The 23,772-nt window shown below is 39.1% G+C and overlaps 1 protein-coding gene across 2 annotated transcripts in view; it reads right to left on the bottom strand.

Annotated features, from left to right (window-relative positions):
- Nucleotides 1–23,772, bottom strand: part of TBL1X (transducin beta like 1 X-linked) — a 191,410-nt gene that overhangs the window by 115,742 nt on the left and 51,896 nt on the right. For both annotated transcript variants that reach the window (XM_058825109.1, XM_058825108.1), the window contains exon 2: nt 21,756–21,828. The gene's annotated coding sequence lies outside the window, so the exon portion shown is untranslated. The remainder of the gene's footprint in view (nt 1–21,755; nt 21,829–23,772) is intronic.

Raw genomic sequence — 23,772 nt, 5'->3', positions numbered from 1 at the left:
GTTATTAATTTCAGGATTAAATACCACAAAGGTACATTGTTTCTTCTACTTTTTCCTCATCATACATACTGCTTTATTGGCAAGGTAAGTGTATAACTCAACTGGCTTTTTGTCTTCCTGATCAAGATGGAGAAATAAATCCATTGAGAAGACTGACAATAAATTGAATAATTAATAAGTGTCCTGGACATTATTAAATACAAAAGCATTTGACAAGTTCATCATGTTGTTACAACTGTAACTCAGACACTTGGTTTGCTCCAGGTTATGAGGAGGCTTGTGCATGGGCAGGAGCTGTTGGACTGGGGGGAGATTTTGTTGATTTTGTTTTACTGGGAGTCAATTATGGAGATTACACAATGAGGAGAAGCCCCGGGACACACACACACACAAACACACACCCCTTCCTCCTGGGATGCTTGTTCTGGGTTTTAAACAGATCACTCAGAACTTACATGAAGGCACATTCTGTTTTAATTTAAATTAGACACTTCTTAATTTAGAGAAGATGATTTCTAACATGTGAGCTTAAACTTTTTTCTTAGAACCAGGCTGTTTCCTATTTTCAGTTAAAACAAATACTTCATTCTTTAGCTTTACTTATAAGAATTTTTCTTTCCTCTTCTAAGAAAGTGTGCACCATATTTTCAGTTCATGTACAAGACTTTGGGTAACTGAATTGTAACAGCTTTTAGCACAAGAAAATCAAAGCTTTTTATGCACTGCAGTGTATTTCACAATATGATATATGACAAACATTTTCAAAATGTAAGAAAATGTACCAATTTATATCCTATATGGCCAACTAGTGGTTTCTTAGTGGTACTGAGAGAAAAAGATAATAAAGCAAAGGTGTATCAAATCCACTGAACAGCAATTCCTGTGGCCATATTGAAACGGGGAGCATCCAGAGTTGATAAAATTCCCTATTTTCCTGCTCCAGCCCCATAAAACCTTTACACACATGTCAGACTCCTTTATTCTGAAAGGATAACAGTAGAAATTAAATGGTATCTCTTATCTATATGCTGTGAATTCACTAGAAAAAAGTTATCAGGCTCCCTCTGAAAAACTGGGGGGAAAATTCCAGAGCCCAAACTTCTTCTAAATACAACTTTTCTCAGGTTGAAATGGGGTTGGTACTTTGTCCTGTTAATTCCTCACCAACACTTGCTTCAACTGAGAGATGAGCAACGTCTGAAATGGTGTCATTTAATCCTGGTACCAACAGATACAGCAGCACTGGTCAACACCTCACAGCACTTTGGGGCCATATTGTTTTGTTTATTTTGATAAAGACAAGCACAAGTACACAAGAGCTTCCCCAGCCCAGCACCACTTCAAAACAACAATGACAAAAAAAAAAACACAAGAAGAATCAAAGACTATAAAAAGACAAACACTGTAACAAAGTACCAATCAGTCTTACCATTCAACAAAGGAAAACCTTAATCAAATAATAAAGAAGTAACCTAATATCTCCTTCTGCCTTAAATCCTTCCCCATTCCTTGCCAACCCCCACTTCCCTTGAAAACCAGATGGCCCCAGCAATATGCCCTGAAGGCCAACAGATGCACCACGTCTTTGGATGAAGAAAAGGTATATAATGTCTTTAATAATATTTCCAGATGATAAAACTAGAAAACACAAGATGAAAAAAAGCAGAAAAAAATCCACAGCACGGAAACAAAGCAAGCACAGTTACTGTGTTAAAATATTCAAGACACCAATGAAAATAAAAGGAAAGTAGTGAACTCTTATTAATGCTATGAATAATAAATAACAAGTGATAAGAAGATCGATGTAAAAAAACAAGTAGTGTAAGAAATTACATAAAGAAAGGATACTAGATAACTCTGGGGACTGGTAATGGATACGGTTGCTTATTTGTCATGGCTGTCAAATGTTATGAATTTCAAGATTTCCTTGCTTTTATAAAATGTGCCCCTGTCTTTTGGCTTCATAGGAAACTGTGTCACTGGGTGAGTTGATGCATGTGTTCATAGGTGAATAAACAGGTGAACAATTTAGCCTGGAGTGGGTTGGCTGAGGCTGCACTCAATTCCAGCAAAGTATGCCTGGAGAGACTCAAATGAATTACAGATTAAGCTATTCCAGATTTCCACTGGCAAATCTGAGGTCCAAAGCAAGGTCTGTGAGTCTTAAAATGTGAAAACTGATTCTAGTGACATTATTGTGTCTGTTGCTTTCTGTGTTCTGCTACTTCCAGATCAAATTTGTCCAATTTAACAACAAAACCAATTTTTTACCTGCCAACTTTATCAGAAAGCCAGGCCAATACCTTTCTTCAGAACATCCACGACAATGTATTTCATCCTGCTCCTATCACAACTGGGAAATCATAAGGGTTTTATCTTTAGTGCATGGGTACGACTGCTATTACCACTGGCAGTAATATGGCTCCCTATGTTGGTTCCAAAGACAGAACTGCATTTTAAGGTTTAGTAAGTGAGGTTCTGTAACTTACTACCTGTAAAAAGAGGTAGTATTTATGTAGATATTCTAAGCTCATAGCACATAAAAAGCAACACAAATTAACTCAGCACTCTTTCTTCAACATGAAATAACTTTTTAGCCCCAAGTAATGTGTTCATGTGCTCCTGTAGAAAGCAAGGGGTTGGCTGATGTTTATTGTATGTCTCAGGCACTGATAGCTGTGGAGCAAGCCAAGGATTGATGATAACAACCAAGGATTGTTGGCATTAACACTGCCAGAAGGAACGGGATGTGGCTGGAGAAGGGGGCCACACAGAGGCAGGGCAGTCCTTTCCTGGGAGAAACCTCCTTGTTCTGGCTTGAGGACAGAAACACAACACAGAACAGCTCAAGCACAGGGATGAGGCTGGGAAGAAGGTATGGACAGTGGTGGGGGATCAAGGCTACCAAAGATGCCTGAAGCCCTCTGACTCATTTCCAAACAGGTCTAGAAGAACAAATTGCACATGATAGCTAGTTTGCATAGAAAATGAGAAATTTATCTTCAGAGTGGAGAATCCTATCATTAAAAAGGCACCCAACAAAGCCTAGGGACATAGGCAGCCCAGGATCCTGGCCACACCATCAGCTGGACCAATGCTGGAACCAGGACTGGTGATCTCTCTATTCCTTCTTTACATCCCATGTTTCTCTCTCCTCCTCTTTAATTAATCTCTGTCACTCTCTCTTCCCTTGTGCCCTGACCCTTTATCCACATTCACTGCCACAGGTTTATACCTGGAGATAAGGGACTAATGAACACCAATTCCCATGCCAGGTGTGTAATGCACTAACACAACTTTGTCAGCTTTTGCCGAGCCTCTGACTTCTGTCATTCCATCACCAAGCATCTACTTGGTGCTCCCTTCTTTGGTGTTCCTTCCTAAGGGTGGGACACCACAGTCCTTAGTTTAACACTCTATGAACTGGGGCTTTTTTCTGGGTCAGTTTTATTTCCTCATGGATTCAGAACTAATAAAATTACCAACCAACAAAACTTCTCCCAAGTGCATGCATTAATGAAGCACCCTGAGTGGCTACATTTTAAGAAAAGTGGCCTATTGTTACTCAGATTTACACTTTTGAAATGAAGCTTTTTGAACTTGTACACAAACAACATCATAAAGCCTAGTCCTACCTGAAAGTACAACCATACAAATCAAAAAGCCTTCAGCCATCTGCTGCTAACCAGCACAAGGCACTGGAGTGTGCCACCAGGGCCAAAAGGATTTAGGAACCTTTAGCCTTGGAGAGGTATCAGCTGTGCAAAGTAGTTGCCACCAAAGCAAATGATGGAGATAGACAGTACTTCACTGGTAAAACAGGCAAGGACAAATAACACACCCGCTTCAGCTTAAAGTCAGGTGGCCTGAGTTTCAGCAGGCCTGGCCTCCAGATCTGAGGAGCTGTGTCCATCCAAGAGCTGCTTCTAGCCCAGCAGAGATGCTGTGAACACAAGCAGCAAGCGCTGCTTCGCCATCACGGACCCAAACACCACCAGGTACAGAAGCAGGAGCAGCCACAGTTTGGCAGACATGGCCCCTTGCTGACATTATTTCTGGCCCTGATGCTTTTGAAGAGGGTTTACAAGTCCTGAAGAGAGTTTTATTTTCCTCTTCCCCCATCTATGGAAGCCTGAACACACACTATCACTTCAAAGCCCAGCTAACACAGAGGCCAGAGGAGATAAGTATCAGACTCCACACATCCCAGAGCAATATTACAAATGTGTACTCTATTTCAAGAACAAATAGAATAAAGTGGTGAAAAATGAAAGCTATTAATCGGAATAATTTTATACATTTTAATAACTCCACCATAAAGAATGAAATCTTTAGAGAGACTTCATTAGATTTTTTTTGTGTGAATAAGGAATAACCATCATTGTGTCAGTGGAGCAGCATTACAAGCTAGGAAAAGCCTATTACTGATGAAATTGAAAAATAAAGCAGCGTGCATGTCAGCCCAGCAAAGCAAGCTGCTGATTTCTAGGTATGATTGCATGGAAAGGGAGAAGTTATATGAGAATAAAAGACTGTGAAAGCTGCTCCATTTTTAGAACACAGAAAATGCAAAACTGTAAACATTTTACAGTGAGTCAGGTTTGGTACCTAACATCAGTAGCATAGCAATCACACTGTGTAACAATAATGTCAGCAGAAATCCCCCCAAAGCAGCTCTACATTATCAGTGCACTGAAATATTTATTTAGCAAGACAGAACATCAATAACATTATCTCATAAGTTTTCTATTTTAAAAATATTTGGAATTGCATTAAATGGCCCAACACTCAAACCACTTTGTTGCAACATTTTTTAAAATGATAAACAAAACCTCCTAGCCTCATGTGAATTATTTATTCTTCTCTTCAGAATTACAAGCCAGTGAATAACAGTATAAAGAAGCTCAGAAACATTGAATCCAGCCAGCAGTTTTCAAGATACAGCAGGAGACAGAAAACCTTGATCAATAACAAAATATCATTATTTGTACTAAATTGCTGCTTAGAAATGCTAATTGTGAATCTTATATGGAAGATTATGTTAAAATCTAGAAAAAACCCCATGAAAAGAGAAAAAAATAGTTCTTGTCCCCAGAAGTTATAATTTAAGAATAAAATCAGAGATACAGGATGGATTGTGTTCAATGAAAAGCATAACAAAACAATGAATGTGTTTCCAGGCCACATTGCAGAAGACATACCCACAGTAGCTTGAGTTCTGCAGGACATGCTACACTTCACAATTTTTCCTTTAGTAAATTATGACTGAGCCAGGTAAAGAATTGCCCTAAAAAAGTTATTTTGTTTACCATGCTAACTTGGGCTTCTGCCCACTCCCCCCCTCCCCACCACTGTGCAGTGCTGTTACAGCCAATAAACAAACACTGTTCAGCATTTTCAATGCAATAATTTGTCCTTTTTTTTAAAGCAGATACCTCCTAGAGTCACCTGATCAGCCTGTCGCACTCTGCCCACATTCATGTTATCACAGACCTTGTGGGGTTGTCCAAAATAAGGGACAGAAGGAAAGCAATCAGTCAGGTTAACAAGCCTGCTCCAAGAAGCACTGCAGTGGAGCTTTGCTCCATGCTGCAACAGCAGTATGAAACAGGTATTCTTTCCAAAGGGCTTTTCAAAACAAAACCTGTGGCTGTCTTTCCAGTTCCCTTTTCAGACTGTTCTGCTCCAGCTGTTAAAAGAGAAATGACAGTGGCAGAAGGATAAATGTGAATCAGACAGCAGAATCTCCTACAAATAGCATTCCTCCTATTCCTTTGGCACCCTCACATTTTGAATGCACAGCTCTTTGAAAAAGCCTTTTTTTCACCAGTACAAAAAAAAGGCTATCTGGACAGCTCTAGAAAATACAAAGAGAAGAAGTGAGAGTTTGATTCACAAGAACACATCCTTTGTTTGATATTGGTACAGCTGCAGTGTGAAGTGTTTTCCCTGGGCTTGCAGTGACACTGAAGCAGCACAGCTGACCTCTGGAAGAGGGAAACAGCTCCATGGGCTCTCTCGTGTTTCCAGCCCTTGTAGCAGGCACAGAAAGAGAAGAAAGCTGCTCCAGCACAGGTCTGACAGTGCTTTGTTTAACCCAGAGAAAGGGAGCCCCAACCCTGGCAGTGTTCAAGGCCAGGCTGGACAAGGCCCTCAGCAACCTGGTGGGTAAGAAGAGTCCCTGCCCATGGCAGTGGGGCCTGCTCACTAGCTCACCTGTAAGGTCTATTCCAACCCTTTAACATTCTGTGCTTCTACTGGAAAATGAACAGAGTAACAGAACCTTTTGCCTTTAGCACTAACGTGAACTGAGTAAATTGAGATAATGCTCAAAAGCAACACTGGTTCCACAGAAAAAGCTCACTGATTATTGTTTTAAAGGGAGGCAGGGAAGGAGAAAAGCCTACTCAAGGGAATACAAGAAACCTATGTACATCAATGCCACAAAACTGGTAGCTAATATCTACCTGAAAACAACACTTTGGAAACACTGCTTGGAAGCTGGTAGGAAAGTCCACAGCTAAAGGCAATGAGCCTGGCTCTGATTGGAATTTTGGTTTGGTTGTTTTGTAGGGTTGCTTCCCTACTCCTATTTCCTCTCCCTTATTACCATAAACAGATGCAGATGATTAAGAGCCTAGCAGTGAAGAGCTCTGCAGGGCCAGGCAGAAGGGGTTACATGATCTCCAGCCACTGCTTCCACAGGGCTCACAGGCTGGATTGCATTTTCTTGAGCAGCTGATGAAGGATTAAGCCCAGCAGATGACTACAAAGGGTAATTGTCACATCTTAAACCAGCACAGCTAAATCTACCAGTGTTTATGAGACAGTAGTTTATGTTAAAGGTCCAAACCCCAAAGAAGCTAATCACTCCTTTTAAAAGACTTGTCATTGTATTCTAAGTAAGTGGCTTTCTTACTCTCGTAAGATTTTATAATTCCTCATGCCACTTCTGCCTTTTCCAACAGGATACTGAGGGAATTAATTCATTAAAACATCAAGATCATTTGAAGAATTGAAGGAAACAAACTGCTGCAAAAAGCTAGAACAATTTGCTAAAAATTGTTTTCATTATCCCACTTAATAATGGAATAATGCACTTGAACAGCAGAGAATTTTCTAGTGGGTTATTCAGGAGGAATTGTTTTGTGCAGCTCATTTCTGTGTTAGTATTAGAACCTTTCTCGAGTTACTTCAATGTAAGGGCTGTATGCATTCCTATTTCACAGCACATAATGTCTGCTCATAATGCAATGCTGTGTCACTCAAACCATGAGAAAACGAAGAAAGTAATTTTTAGAAGCACTAAATACTTAAGGAAACAACACTTCATTAATATAATCACTAAAAAGCAAGTGATTAGATTATCCCAGAAGACAAATTCCATGCCTAAAGTTGCACCTTGTATACACATGGATTTATATGCATATATATGGAGAGATGTGTGTGCATGCACCCCTGCCAGGGAAGGGTTCCCTAGGAGTGCTGGTGAGGGTCTGGAAAGGCTCCTTGCCTCCCCTCCTCCCACTGTGCTGCAAGGTATAATGCAAGGCAGCTACCTGGAGAGAAGAAGGAGCCTTCATAGCTTATTTATAAATGTTAAATGGCAGGGAAAGCTGCTGAGAGATTCCTCAAGCTCAGATCCTCATTTTCTCCTGTGTGGCCATCCCTGGGACACGCTGGAAAACAAGGCAGCCATTTTCTCATAAGCTGTTCCACTCAGCAAACCAGATTGAAGGGCTTGATAAGCTGCTGCTCTCTTCCTGCAGAGATCGAGGGCAAAAACAACCCATCACCCACTAACAGGTACAGGCACAGCCATCTCTGCACCCAAAAACAACCCATCACCCACACACAGGTACAGGCACAGCCATCTCTGCACCCAAAAACAACCCATCACCCACAAATAGGTACAGGCACAGCCATGTCTGCACCCAAAAACAACCCATCACCCACACACAGGTACAGGCACAGCCATCTCTGTGCTCCTGCTGTGAGCCAGAGCAGGCACAGAGAGGGCAGGGAGGGAAGGATGGATGGATGGATGGATGGATGGATGGATGGATGGATGGATGGATGGATGGATGGATGGAAACACATCCATATTCCTGGCCAGTGCTACCCTACCTCTGTGCAAAACCTTACAGATGTGCGATATGGTGCGGCTTGCTCACGGTTTTGTGTTTCCAAAAATATACTGCCAGTGTGAGAAAATACTTGGATTTTATAGAACCTGTGTCTATGAGACACTGCCCTGTGTGGAAAAAGCCTCCTAACGTTGTGGTCCTTATGAAAGAGTGATTTTAATTGCATTCAGCACAAGTATACGTGCACCTGTATGCACACACATATGTGACACAATTTTAATAAACAATCTGGCTGTAAGTAACTTTTCTCACATGTAACCTCATTCAAATAACTTTTCTGGGAACCAGACTGTCACAAACAGTGAGGACCCCAACTCTGCACAGTGTACAGATTGGGATATTCAGTATAATAGCTTGAGAATAGAAAGGTCTGTCTCTAGATGTAAAGCAACAATTCATGACGCCTATACTTAGGTTTACTTCTTGTCTTCTACTATAACCCAGTTTCTTGTCATTTTTGTAAATCTCCCTGTTTTATAGCACTACACCTAGGAATTTTCCTTTCTCTACAGAAAACAGGAGAACAGCCAAGGAGATGACACACAAATGATAATGGTGTTAAGACTGTAGAAAACCTAAATGTGAGAAAAGCAGACCTGAGCTGCCAAAACCTAAGACACTGCCCCTGCTTTGCTTTTCACAGACAGAAGCAGAGTCTGGCTCTGACCTCTCCCTTCCTATTGCCTGCAGCTCCCCCCAAACAGCAAACAGCAGCAGCTGAACTCAGCAACACTAACATGACATTTTGTGCCCCAGTACCTGCTCCAGCTCTTGAGCACAAGCATTAAGTTTGTCCCTGAAAATTTTGCATTTGCAATTTCACACATGCTCATTAAGGATGTTAAATAAAAATGGTTCCCAAACACCATTCCTAATGCTGCAAACTTCTGTAACTGTTTCCCAGAGTTACTACATGGCTTTGCAACAAGCCTAATGTAAAGGATGGCTGCACACCAGAGATGATTCTGGCCAGCTTTTTAAGACAAAAAATCAGAATAAACACAAGTAGAGCACCAGTACTTAAAACATGTGATACCCTCATCAGTCATCAAAACTACTGAAACAAAGCCCTGTTCTACATGATTAGCTGGTGAAGAACGTTTTTTTCTGTGGCCATTGATTTTTACTGGGTAAAGTAATAAGTCTTGTTTTTCTGCCAAGTATTGATGCACTAAGTCATTTTTTAAATATCTTTTATTTTGAAATGCAAGATAGCTTCAAGTTTTAGAGTAGAAAGTCTCCTCACTCCACTAAAATTCAAAGTATGTAAAACCACAGCTCTATCAATCATGTCATCTGCGCTAAAAATGCCTTTCTTTTCTTTTTTTTTTTTTTTTTGCCACAAGACTATGATATCATGTGCAGGTGGTAACATCTAAAAATGTACATATAGAAGACATATGTAAAATCAGACTACTCATTTTCTTGATACAAACAGTAAGTAGAAATGAACCCATACTGATCTAGCTCATACACCTCTCGGCACTAGAGGCTTCTCGCTAGACCTGCAACCCTCATGCTGAAACATCATTTCCAGAAATGAAGCTCCCCACACCTGTTTCATACCATCAAACCAGATAAAATGGCTTGATCTCATCCAGGAAGGAAGGAGTTCAGCACTGGGTTGAGGAGTCAGACAAGCACCATATGGCTAGAAGGGATGGGAAGACAAAAGTGAGGGCTGAACCACCCCTCTCAGTGGCAGCAAGAGTTACACTGGCTCAGCTGTGTTGTCTAATCAAGTATTCTAAATCAATTAAGAGTGAAGCCAATTTGTACACATGAATCTTTGTATTTATAAATGAACCTAAATATTCCACAGTAATATTCCATACGGAATTATTTCCTGTAGTACATGGATAGAAACCAAGGACTGACTGAGCTCATTAGCCATGAAAACATGCTGTTTTATCAGGCAAGCTTTTGTCCAGCAATAAAAAATGAGCAGTGAATGGATTAACCCTTCCTGCCCTATAAAACAATGGTTCCCCATGCAGGAATGCCAGTTAATGCTGGTTAACAGCAAACATGCTCTCTCAGTTGCTTGGAATTGTCACTGGGTTTGTAAAAAATCCTCATGCATCTTCTCAGAATAATACATTTCTCACAGGTTTTAAAGGAAACAGAAAGACACTTTCTGTGTGTGGAAATCATAATTTAATGGCCTAGGACAGTGAGCCATAGCCCATCCTAGGCACACCTGATCTGCCCATGGCTTGCTTTACAGAAGGGGCACAGCAAGGTAAAGCATTTCAGCAGTGACTCAGCACTGTGTATTCATAGCCAGCCTAAGCTTATTTAAGCTGTGGCTGCCCTGTGTTGGGGACAGACTGTCGAGCTGGCTGGAAGCTCCTTGTGGATTCTTCTGCTAAGAGCTGGATTCCCATGGTCCACAGGAGGAAGTGGAAGCCAAGCAGCTGGTGGAGTTGTGAAGAATTAGGTGTGTTTATACCCTCCATGCAAAGTGAGAGGAGCAGAAAGCACTGCTTAGAAGAATCTTGTATATTCTGCATGCACATACATACCCATGTGCAGAAATGAAGTACATGCTTTTGGTCATACTGGAAAGCACAGGGAGGTAAGAAATAAAGAGAGTCACTGTAATCTGATTAGCTGTGTAATTAAGACTAAACTGGGAGATCAATGAGGGAAACTGTAAGGAGGGTTTTTTTCAGCACAGTATGCTAGAGAAAAAATGAGAAATCTGGTGGAAATCTAATGGGATAAAGGAACAGATGGTAGGTGGACACCCAAGGGACATGAAATATGCTTAAAGATGATAATGGCTAACAATATGATTAAGAGTACATGCAATCTCACAAAGCATTGCATGGAACTGAAATGTAAGTACTAAGGCCATAAACCCCTTAAATATTATAGATTAGATTTACATACTTTTATAGACACCTACAAGACAAACAGGAAGAAGACTCCCAAAAAGGTTCTTTATAACACAAGTATCTGGGCTGTTTAAGGGAATGGCTCATGTTGTCTTGAGAAGCTGGCAAATAACTGTCTACAATTACAGGTACAGGACCACAGGACACATATAACAATAAATAATTGACTCACTACAGAAATGAACAAGTACAAACCATCATCTGAGGCCCACCTCGCACTACCTCACACTCTACTGGCCTGTGAGGACTCTGGGGAATCAGGCAGATCAAACCCTACCCACTTTTTCAATCACAAACCAGTAACTTCCAGTAAAATCTTCCTCATTACACACTGTTCTCTCAGCTGGTGCATATGCAGGAGCAGGAATTGTGGTCTAGGAGCTGGACACACAAGCAGGTCAAGGCAAGATGGCCCCTGATGCTCAGGCACTGCTTTCAATTTTTTTCTTATGCTCCATCAAATTTGCTATAGCAGTCTCATTAAACTATGGTGGTAGTGTGCCTTCTAAATATTTGCCAATTATTAAATAATACCTATAAACAATACAGCCCAGCTGTAGAATTATTTCTCCACAAAGTAAATGAACATTATATATAAAGTGCCAGATATATACAGATAGATAGATACATAAGTACACAAAACAGTGCTAAACGGAGTAAATGCAAACAAATAATAAAAAGAGATAAAAACAATGCAGCAATGCTGCATTTATTATAACCCAGTTATTTATGTAGATTTATTTTAAAATATATCTGATGGCACTCATAGCACTGATGAAGACAATAGTAATGCACTAAATATCACTGAACACTTAAACTAAAATTCCTCCTTGATCATCCCTATATAACCACTTTGATTTTATTTTGCCACCCTAGGACAAGAACAACCTCATAACCAGAAGGTCAGAGAATTCTTACTCCGTTATGAGAGCAAACGAAATTATTTCCAAAAGCAGGAGCCCTCTCCCAGGCCCAGTCCTGCTTTTGGCTCTCCCATCTCCAACTGGCACTAATTTAAATGAGGGGCCTGGTAGGTTTAGCACTTCAGCTGATATCAATTACCGCTGTATCACACAAAGCACTCCCTGAAGTAATCAAGAACTAAGCTGCTTATGGCAGTAGTGTAAAAACTGCACTCGAAATTAAACAGAAGCCAGTACACAGCAGAGACATAACCATCCCCTCTGTAAGAAAAAGAGATTTAAATGGGCAGCTGCATTCTGCATCAGCAGAATTACAGCCATTTCTGTGAATGGTTTTAAGGTGCACAGAGAGGTCACTGGGTTCCACAGATTGGGTTACTGCAAAGCCAACAGATAATGACTACATAAAAGAAATAACTGGGCACTGGACTGCCTTAAAACAACTGAAGAGAAACAGAATAAGCCAGAATGATGCTGACTCTGATGCAGCTTCAGAGCAAGCATCATCCTCTAATTTACTCACTACTAACTTATGAAAACTTCCCGTGTTTTTACAATCGTAAAACAAAAAACCAAAAAAACCAAGTCACAAATCACAGATTTAATTTTTTTTTATCCTAGCACTGGAAAATGGTGGGAGGTAATGGAAGTGAGCCCAATTAAATGTGATGTAAGGAACCAACAAGACACAAACTCTTCAGAAGCCTAAGTTGTAACAGCTGTCTTGCACTGTTGTGCTTCTGTCTGTTCTTGGGATCCCACCTCAATGGTTTCTGCTCAAGGACAATTGTGTTTAAGGATGCTTCAAGCAGTACTTGTCATATAGGGCAGGCTCACTCAGCTGAGCTCAAGCCCCTGCAGGACCCCTCTCTGCACAAGGGCAGATACAGATAGGCTTCCTGGCACCTTTCCATCCTACAATTTCCTACTGCTATTACACTGATGATTCAAATCTAATTTTAGCAAGCAAGCAAGCCTTCTGCTGTCAGTAGCCATTGTTCCAAGACAGAAGGAAAATACTTTAAGCACATTTTCGTGCTTTTCAACATCTGCATTCTTGTATTGCTTTTGTTCCTGGAGAGGGGCACAGAAAAGGAAAATAAGGGGAGCACTTCTCAAGATAAGGAGCTAAGATATCAGCGTTGCCACTTATCATTTTCTAAACAAATTAAATTTTCCCAAACACTGCATGGGTGGCAGAAGGGTATTATTCATTTAAGCACTAATGCTTTGAAAATCTAACAAACTTGCTACTGTAACAAAGCAAGATTCAAACCATATTTCCCTAAGAACACACAAAAACAATGTTGTTTTTTTTCTTTTCTCAAAAATAGAAAAATATTTTCCACATACTTTGGTATAACTCAGTCCTACACGGCCACAATACTTTTCTTTTTAAATAACTAAATATATTAATCTCTTTACAGCTAAGCTTGTGTGTAAATGAAACTGCTTTACCAGTTCAGAAAGAATAAAAAGAAAAATCCTTGATTATATACTATCTCACAAGATGTGACAATTCACCATGTTTCTAAGTGTTGGCATAAGAGATCAGAAAAAGAAAAGTAATTTGAATATTCTTTTGCATATTTTTAAGATGGCCTCCAAAAGCTAAGTGAACACAGAATAACATGCTGAGTTATTAGCTGCACAGCAAAAGGAATCATCCCATAAAATGTGCATTATCAGTGAAAAGTTGCAAGGGATAAGACGTTCACTGAACATCCTTAGTTCTGAAGATTATTGTAAAAGAAGGGCATAAATTCAGTTCCAATAACCAAGGATAAGATAAGCATAGAAATTCTTTCAGGCAAGGAAGAAAAAGGCCAGTTTGTCCTCAGTTACAGCACATTCAAGTTAGATGTATGACATGTCCTGATGTTTATATTGTATGATTTTAATAAATCTACAATAGAAGATTAAATATATCTGCATTTATTTTATTTATAAAATAAATTATGTACTGTGGTGCTGAAATATGCAAGGGTTTTCATTACCTAGAATTCATATCATAAAAGGTTATTTATACATTGGAACAGGAAATATTTACTAGCAGTTAACACCCTAAAAGGTGCAGAAAAAGTTACCTGTGCAATACACTGCTATACTGTTGTCTCAATGGCAGCAGACAGAACACAGGGATCAAGTGTTGCAGTCCCCTTGGACAGACATTGTGTAACCTGCCCAAGGTATTTAATTTGATCTCTTTGTTCAAGTCAGTGACATTTGCATTCATTCACATTCAGCAAGTTATTAATCTAAAAAAGCTAAGGAGTCTTTAATTTCTTCTTGTCTCCAAACTCCATTTGTTCTTCTATAAAATTAATGCCATAAATAAAATGTTGCATTTAGACCTGCTGTGATACTGCCAGCCAATTTTGCTGCAGATAAAGGTCGAGGAAAAATGTATTAAAAAACAAAACAATATTTTTTTTCCCAGACTCCCTAGGTTAAAGAACAGTGCCAAGTATTTAAATAAACTCCCAACATAGGTCAATCCTTAATGGGCTTGTAAGTGAGCTGTGTGTTTTAAGAGCTAGCCTTTGGAGCTTGACTGAACTATTTCTTGCACAGCAACTGCCCTCCAGAAACCTGTGACCATCATCTGAACTAAATAACCAGTCTGGATGAGAGCCCAAACCCTAACTGAAGGCCTTAATAAGTACAAATCCAACAAGAAACAAAAGTTACCTCCTACCTCTGTTGTGTTTCCTCAAAAACACAAGTTTTGAACTCAAACATTCAATTCTTGCATTAAACACGCTGAAAGAAATTTTATTTTAGAAATTCATCTGAGCTGGATGTAAAAATTTCAGCTAATTCCTTGTCTCAACTTCAATGAATAAAAATCTGTTTCCTGTTTGAATTCTTGTTCTTATTTCCAGTGCATCAGTTTATTTCCATAGCATCCAAACAAGAAGAGCCTTCTCATATCATAAACCTTCACATGGTAATTACCAGATGATGGCCAACTCATAATTTCAGTCTTCTTTTAACAAAAAGGATTGGATTTTATGTTTTCTACTATAAAAATTAGCTCCTGAAGAACCACCAAACTATTTCTGCAGTAAACCCAAATTCTCTGAGCTCCTGGTATGGGTACCACTCATCCATGTTGCACTCCCACACCAGCGAAATGTCCTCCATTCCACATGGACAGCAAACTCACTTTTTATTTGTTAGTCTTGCAATCTTACTTCAAAACATTGAATCACTGACTGGGACACCTTCAGGATACACAAATGACAACTGCTGAAGGAGCTTCAGATATTATGGGCTTGCACAGATTAACACAAGAAGACATCACCTTGCTATTTCTCATCACTATCTTTACAACTGAGTAATGTGAAATTATGAATGGATTAAGAGCACAATAATAAGAAAACTAACACCTAAAACCTCCTGGAGACCAAAGCAGGCAAACAGGAACAAAATGTTGATATTTAGCTCAGAAACAGCTCAACATAGCTTTTTCCAGTGACTACAACTGGAGCCAGTAACTGCTGTATTTGCTTACGGATTAAGTTGGTACTTTAGGGACATCATGCAGGACAGACTTCTGCAAAAGTAGGCAAGCACTTCCCATGTGTTATTATCATACAGAATTACCAGAGACACAGTCCTGTGCATCTGGCTTCAAAGCACAGGAGATCCTGCAACCACTGCTTTCCTCATGCAAGAGTGCACACAAACCAACAGGCGACTCTGGATGGATGCTCAACATTGACTTGATAGATATGGAGTTGCAGACACAAGTTCTTGGGATTTAATGCAATGAAAAGCAAAAATAGAAATACAAATAGAAAGCAAGGTATGGCTTGGGAAAATGCAAGACTTAACATGTTTGGTACGAAAAAAATTCAGATCAGTAATAAGGAAGGTAGAGAAGGAAGGGAGAGAGTGCACTGAGATATACATGATGTAGGAGGTAATAAGGGCAGTCAATCTAGAGAGTAAAAATTTAAAAAGAAAAGCACCAGAAATCATGATAATAGAAGAAAATATATATTCTCTAGAGATTTAGGAGAACCTAGACTCTTGAATCTCCTGATTAAATGAAGGTGGGTCTCTGGAAAGCAAAAAGGTGAAGAACTAACATTTGAGTAAAGAAACATAATTTTTTTGCAGGTGAAAAATGGTAAAGTAGGCAAAGAGACAGTGGGATAATTGTTTACAAATATCTAAAGGAAGAATGTGCATAGAAAAAGGATGACATTTTCTAACAGCTGTGGAAACTCAAAAAGGAGTACATGGAAAATGAGGGCTTTTTTGGTGGTTTATTTTTGTTGGGGTTTTTATATAAAAATATTGAGGAACTAGAAGGAAAGGCTTTTTGGAGGGAAATGACTGCTGGCCTGTAAAAAACTGCCAGAGGGAATACTGCAAAGATACTGCTGGACTAAGTAACAGAAAATGAACTGATGGGAACAGTCCTGTACCAGAAAGACAAATGCTTTGGATAATGCAAAAAAACACTTCCCAGTCTGCTTATCTGTACGCTGTGTATACAACTAAGATATATTACCTGAAAATTTGTGCTCTCTTTTTAATACAACAGTAATGTACTTTATTACTGATTTTAACAGGCTTTAATAGGAGGAAGCATACATTCAATTATTTTATTACATGCTTTGAATATAAATGGTGAGCATCTGCACTCTAGTTTACTCCTCCTGTCCTCACCCTCTCATAAAAACAGCACTGGCACATTTTAGAATTCAGAGCAGCCCTCCCCAGCCCAGCCGCTTTCTTGGCTGGTTTGCTGGGATCTATATATCCAATCTAATTATTTTGATTCCCATTTCCAACCCTATCAGTGGTGCAGTGGTGCAAGAAATCAAAATGCCAGTCTCCTGAATGTGTTAGAACCTAAGAGCTAACAGCTACTCATTTGCAGAGGCATCACTGCATGGCCCAAAGCCTCTGCCACCAGGCAATTTACGTTCAGGGTTCTGGATGTGACTCGAGAGGGGTTTCCCAGCACACCAATACAGAGCATTTCACAGAACATTTCAGATATGCTACAGGTTGTTGCATCATCTTAATTGTCACAGCATAACTGACAAAAAACCCCCAGCAACGCTTTGTTCAAATTTTGTCTCTTTTTAATGACTCAAGTCCTTCTTCTTTGTTATTTTTCCCTTTGTTTTCTTAAAAGGCAAAAAATAGAATCATACAAGTTAATCTTCCCTTAAGTGATCAGAAGAGAGAGTCAGCAATAATCCTGCCAAAACACCTACTACCCTCTCCAATCAGGGAGATCATATGTTGCTCAGTAGCTGAATTTCCCTGTGGATCTTTGCTGAGAAGCTGTCCCCTTCTTGAATTACAGTCTTACTTAGATTACTAATGCTCAGCACCACCAAAAATATTCCCATTCATTTCTGCAGCTTTTACAAACATGATAACATGACTTGTGTTTAAATATAAGCGTCACCGTTTTACTTTTTATTATGAATATCATATGTTTGGCAAGCTGTCTGACCTTCCTCACGATGATGAATGCTGCAGCAAACAATTTGCTGTATCTTTAAAGAAATGGCCAATTCAATTACATTATGCCAGAAGCTTTCAAATCCCTCTCTGCCAAATGTCTTTGCTATATCCTGCCACAGACAGCCCATTTGTATTCCAGCACAGTAGGACACTTGTTTTGTTGAAGCACACAGCTCTAGTTAGGTACTATCAACAGAGCAGTATTTCAGCTCTCCAGCTCTGTGCTCCTTCCACCCCCTCCACCCTCGGTTATCAGGATTTTCAATTTTACTGACCAAACGTGTATGCATTACTAATTATGTGCATGAAATGCAGCAGTTATCGACTGCTGCAACAAAATACATTAGTGGCCAATTACAGGAGTTCTTGGCAGCAATGGTTATCATTCTAGTGGATTTAATCATTGCACTTAAAGTGAAGCTTGAGATTCCCTTTGAGATTACACCACTAATTGCTTCTGTTTTGCCAGTTACTGCATGAGCTGTTTGCAAAAAGGATCACTAAAGATGCTTTCTAAATATGGGAAAGCAGCAAACAGATGAAGCCTCCTGTAATGAGTGTCCCCCCCCCCAAGAAAAACCACAGTGTCAATTTATTCATGCCACAATTCTCCTCTCAGATTCATATCCCCCTGTCACCTCCTCTTTCTCTCTCATTTCTTGCTGTTTGGGCAGACAGCAGCAATACAGCTGCATTTCTATTCATGTGAATCATGCCACACACTATCATTTATTTATATAGATACTGAGAATATTACACTCCAAAAATAAAAAAAAACCTTCCCCCTCTCTTCGGTGTTTGCACAGAGGATGCTACTAATTATTATTATGATTATGACAGAATGTTTAAATGGTCTTAGACCTTAAAAAAGAAAAGGAAAAAAAAAAACAATTTAGGCCAAGTACATGAATTATTACACATACAATACCATCCTAATAGGCTTCCACCCTCCAGGAATCCCTAAAAACAAACACTTTCCCTCCCAAGGAATTTGTAATATAACATATTGTTCTTTAAAAGCCCACATCTACCTCCAGGTTGTCAGTAGTGATGAATTATCTGGTTTACAGCCTCATAAAGCAAAAGTGTCTACATATTTTAATGCTGAGGCCCACCTCAGGACTTTGGTACCTTTCATATGTAGTGATATACAACTTTCCAAACATGAAAGAAAGGCTTCAGGTGAAACAAAGAGATATAATTGTCATCAACATTTTAGGTCTGATCAAAATAAGTAGTCTTTCAAAGACAAAAAGAATGGGGAAGGATTAAAACTACAGTTTTGTTAGCTGAGAACAAGCTATTTTAATCAATAAAATTGTTTAAATAATTTTTTTTGGCACCTTTTCATTAAAAATTTCAGCTACTCAAGCTTTCCATTATTCAAACACCACTCTGTGAACAACAAAGAAACACTCAAAAATATTAAAAAAAAACCAAAAATCCTCAACAAAAATTTTCTCATGAGATTAGAAAACCTCCTATGTTTGTCTCAACAGACACCAACATTTTTAGGATTTCAATAGATGCTAGGTTGATAAAACTTTAATTAGAAACTTAATTGATCTCTGTGAGAGAGATACTGTAGAGAAAGTTTTAAATCCCCAGAGACTTCTACACTATAAACAGCAGAGCATATGACATCTTTAAAAGCTGTCAGAAACCATACACTGTGATTTACAAAAAAAAAAAAAAATAGCCATCTCTGTGAAATTAACTGCTAAAAGAAGTTGAAGAAGCTTCATCCTACGGTATCAACAGGCTACAGCACCAGCACCAGGCAGCTTCACTCCAGGCTCTGAACAGGGCACAGATAATACCCACACAGATAACACCCTGGGAAAGAACAGAGGGCAGCAGAGCAAGGGTTACATCCCTGCTGCACTTATCTTGCTTCATGCCCAGATGTAGATTCGCTCAGAACCAGTTGATCTTTCCAGAGCAGCAGGCACGAGAACTGCTGCACTCAGGATGCTCTCAAACCAAGGCCAGTTCATTTTCATGCTTAACAGAGAAAATCTTGCCCCAAGGCACTCAATTTCAAGTCTGAATGAGAAAATCTGTAGGTGATGCAGTAACTACAGTAACTGGCAAATAATAAACTGGGTAAAACAGCCAGAGATCAATCCTATATTCATGAAGGAACACACTACACAATGCAATTGGATTATCTCCATTTCTTAGTTCACTAGTTCTTGATTTCTACCTTATTAGACCACAATTAAGGACCATTTTCAAGTACAAAGTAACACAGTACTGACACAGTATCTTTGTCACTGTACCCACAGGTCCTCCAGTCCAGCAGAATGACTGCTTTCCTTTTGTATGGGCAAGCTCCTGTCTCAAATACATGGGCACAAAATCTAAATTACAATTCCAAGAAGACTGCAACTGTATCTGGGATTTCTAGTGCTGCCTTTCAAATGAGGAAACAGGAAAAAATCAGGAGAAGAAAACATTCTCAAAATGAACAGCTGAGCTTATGTAGCACCCAAAATACAAAAGGTTGGGAAATAGCTGCCTTTCATCACTGTCAAAAGCAATAGACTAAAATATGCAGAGTAGGACTGATAACACAGGAAATAAATGAAAACATTTGCTTCATGTTAGTATAGAAGTTAAAAGAAACAAGGCAAAAACCTCTCTCAAAGGTCCCTGCTGGATTTAAAACAGAGCTGTTGAGCCTACTGGGGTTTCAAAACATGCCACTATCATTTAAGAACACTCAACTTCTCTTCTTTAATAAACCTTACACCTGTTCACTAGTCCAGAGACTTAATTCCTAAAACTATACACAGCAAGTGCAAGGCAAGGAACCAGAACTTCAATGAGAACTGCTAAAACAGGAAAGCAACCAGTTACTTATAATACAGTCTCAGGCATTATTTGTAACTCACCTAACTTACAAATAAAAGAACAATAATACTAAATGCTACCATGACGTATTTCTTAATGAATTAAAAGTCTTATGTGTGCATAGCTCACAAAGCCTGGCAGAATTTTAGGTTACATTTATAATTCTCTTTAATACTGAAAGCAATGAGAGACATTTTTGTCTACTACTCTACTGCAGGGATAAACACAATAAATACTCTAGCAAAATGAAATACACTTTTTTATGCAGTGATGTGATGGATATCAATTTGTAAGTTCATTAATTAAGTAGAAGAATACGAATAAACCACAGAACAGATTTGGAATAAGCAGCACTGGTAACAAGTTTAGGCCAGATTACACTGAGAGACTTTCAGCTGGTAGGTATTGTTTTCAAAATTTAATGTAGATACCAGTAAGGATATTCAGCTTAGTAAAGCTCTCTAAAACCAAAGATAATTCTTTTAGCATGAGAAATGCCAGTAGAAAGAAAGGCTCCAGCTCTGGCAATTGTTTCAGAAAACTCAATTAACTTGCCCATTTTTAAAAATATGTTATGAGTAGAAAGGAGTTTCATGCTATGAAAAATGTATCTGCTTATTAATATTACAGACATGTCATATATGAATATGTATGATTAAATAAATGCATTAAATAATAAGTAACACATCACCGTACCTTCTCAACATGTAAAATAATTATTTGCAACCAGAATAATGCCTGGGTTGCCAGGAAAGAAAGCTATGTGGATAAATGGCAAAGACTCTTCCTGCCTTTCAGAAAACTGCGCAGGCTGGGTTTGGGACTGGGGGACTCCAGATACCAAGGAATGTCTTCCACATGCCCCATCCAAGCTGATGAAGAAAAGCTGTCACTGTCCTGTTTTAGTGAAAGCAAACCCAATCAAGACAATAGTTTTTGTCTCAAAAAACACCCCTCATGAAATGAGCATTCCTCCTTTCCAAGACAACCTTCCACGAGCTCATCTTCTCAGCCTTCAGCCTCTGCTGACCTCATATTTAACCTGGCCTGACCTTCAGCTCTGCTGAGTCTCAGTTCCTTACTATGATTACAAACCAGCAAGATCAAGTTAAGCTTTAAGAAACTCAGACATAACTCTGAAGATAAATAACTGCAAAGGCAGAACATCAAAATACCAAGAAATCCTATTCATAAGCTACGTTTCATTCTGTGGAGACTTCAAGGGTAGCAATAAAAACAAAACGTACCACAAAGCACTGAAGGCTCTACAGCATAGTCCCTCCCTTGCAGGTACCCAACCACTTCTGGTCTTTGTTAATTCAAAAGCCAAATTTTTGTCTAAAGCTACAACAGCAATTAGGCACAGAGATGCTGAAAAATATTTCACAGTCTTAACATTTTGTAAAACTTATTTCCACTAAGTATTCACTTACTCAGGTGCAAGAACAGTCAAGGTCCCCAGTTTGCCCCAGATTTTCCCTTCAGGCCAGTTTTATCCTTAGGTACCTGTGCACAATAAAATAAACAAATAAAAAAATTAATTTACATTACTCCTCGTAAGCTCATCTCTTGATTATATCAACTTTTATGGCCCCAATTTAATAATTCAGATCCCCAGTTTTTCTCACAGGATTATTTCCCATCAATATGGTTAACCTGAAGCAAACTCAAAGCTGTTTTCCCCATGTAAAAAAATTTATTTGACCAGTATATATATATTTAGATTTACCATGACCCTAAATGAAAGAGTATTTTGTAAGAAATCTCATGTAAATTCAACCTAATAGATGGTGGGATTGCATGGTTTAGGGGTATTTCATCACTTGTTTTTAGGAGAATAAACACAGAGCACACAGTTAAGCCTTTGTCAGCCATATATTTAAACCACCTTAAAGTTGTTAACATGTGACAAGCAAATCCTACGTATGCAATTACTGCTTTAAAAACTGAAAAAAGGTTCGTGTACAGGTGCACTGTCACTTAGTTAAGGAGCTCAAAAAATCAAGTTATTCTTTCTCCTGGCACTAGTATGAATTAAAAAAGCATTTTCAAAATGTGCCATTCAACCATATGGAATCAATTTTTGCAGACATATGGAGCACCAATTAAATAAGTGTGGCTTTGCTGACACAAAAGTCCACCTGCACGTATTCAAATTTTCCAGAATTAGACCATCTAATTTAGAGCAGCCCATTTAACAGTAAGAGAGTAGAAAAGCAATGTATTTGATATGACACAACCTCTGTAACCAGTCTCCTTAAATAGCAATTGCAGCCTTACTTTTGGCTATGGTAAGGATATAATCAGATAGATTGAATTAAGCTCCCTTAAAACACAGCTCCAATTACATCAGATAAAAGGAAAATAATTTTTGTCTTCTCCATCACGCAAGTAAATATATAATTGGGAAATTAATCAAGGTACAATTTTTCAAGTAAGATTTTACCAGAAGTCAACAGAAATTTAAAAACTCACTGTAACCATAGTTCCTAGATTTTCCTAGGTTTTTTGCACATATTTTCCCACAAGAAATGTACAGAAAGCACACCATTTAAAGAAACAGAAGTCACCAGCTATATACACACATCAACACCCCAAATAAAACCCTAATATAAGATAGGTATCATCCAATGATGTGGAAACTAACAAATTTTTAAGATAAGCTCTTCTAAAAAACTAAGAAGTTTTTTTCCAAGGATTTGCAGTTAATTGGGCACCCTTGTTCAAATCTAGTTTGTCTGATGTTGTATGAGGTGATAACAAACAGGTTTTTTTCCACAGGACCCCAGCCTTACCCAGGGAATAAGTAGCTAGAACAGAGTTGTGGAACTCAACCCAGTGGCTGCATTCCACATGGCCACAGCACAGCTCCACACACTCCCTGCTCCAGGTCACCCTGTGCTCTCCAGAGCAGCACTCTGAGGACAGAAATGCCTGTCCTGGGACAGAGCTCCCTTTGGTGCTGCCAGGTAACAACGCAGCCCTGCCAAGGGCACCATGTGATCCCAGAGACAAGAAAGCTGCAGAATCAGGAGCAAAGTTACAAATTTTGCTGTTCAACCAGGTTCCTAAAGGTCATTTTTTCAGAGTATTTAGCTTTCTATAATACCTTAACTAATTTCCTGGAGAAGCTGTATCCACCTAGCTTCCTAATTAAGGTGGCACACGTCTCCCCTCACTTGTGAGCTGCCCCATTCACTATCTATCTTAGGGTTTCTACAACAAATAAAAGCAGGTTTCCAGAGACCTGTCCTTCTTTGCTGCAGTCTTCATACACATCTGTTCCACTTGGAAAGACCATAAAATTCTGAGATCATAGAATTTAAAACTGTATCACAATGCAAATGTCCAGGGGAGCTCAGTTAACATATTTTAGACAATCTTAATTCTGTGCCTTCCCAGCAGCTCCTTACTCATGGCAGCTTTCAGAGCTTGGCTTTTTTAAGACAG

Source organism: Ammospiza caudacuta, chromosome 2 (assembly GCF_027887145.1).
Source record: "Ammospiza caudacuta isolate bAmmCau1 chromosome 2, bAmmCau1.pri, whole genome shotgun sequence".
NCBI classification, from domain to species: domain Eukaryota; kingdom Metazoa; phylum Chordata; class Aves; order Passeriformes; family Passerellidae; genus Ammospiza; species Ammospiza caudacuta.
Note: the sequence above shows the minus strand (reverse complement) of the source record. Positions and strands in the feature narration are given on the sequence as shown.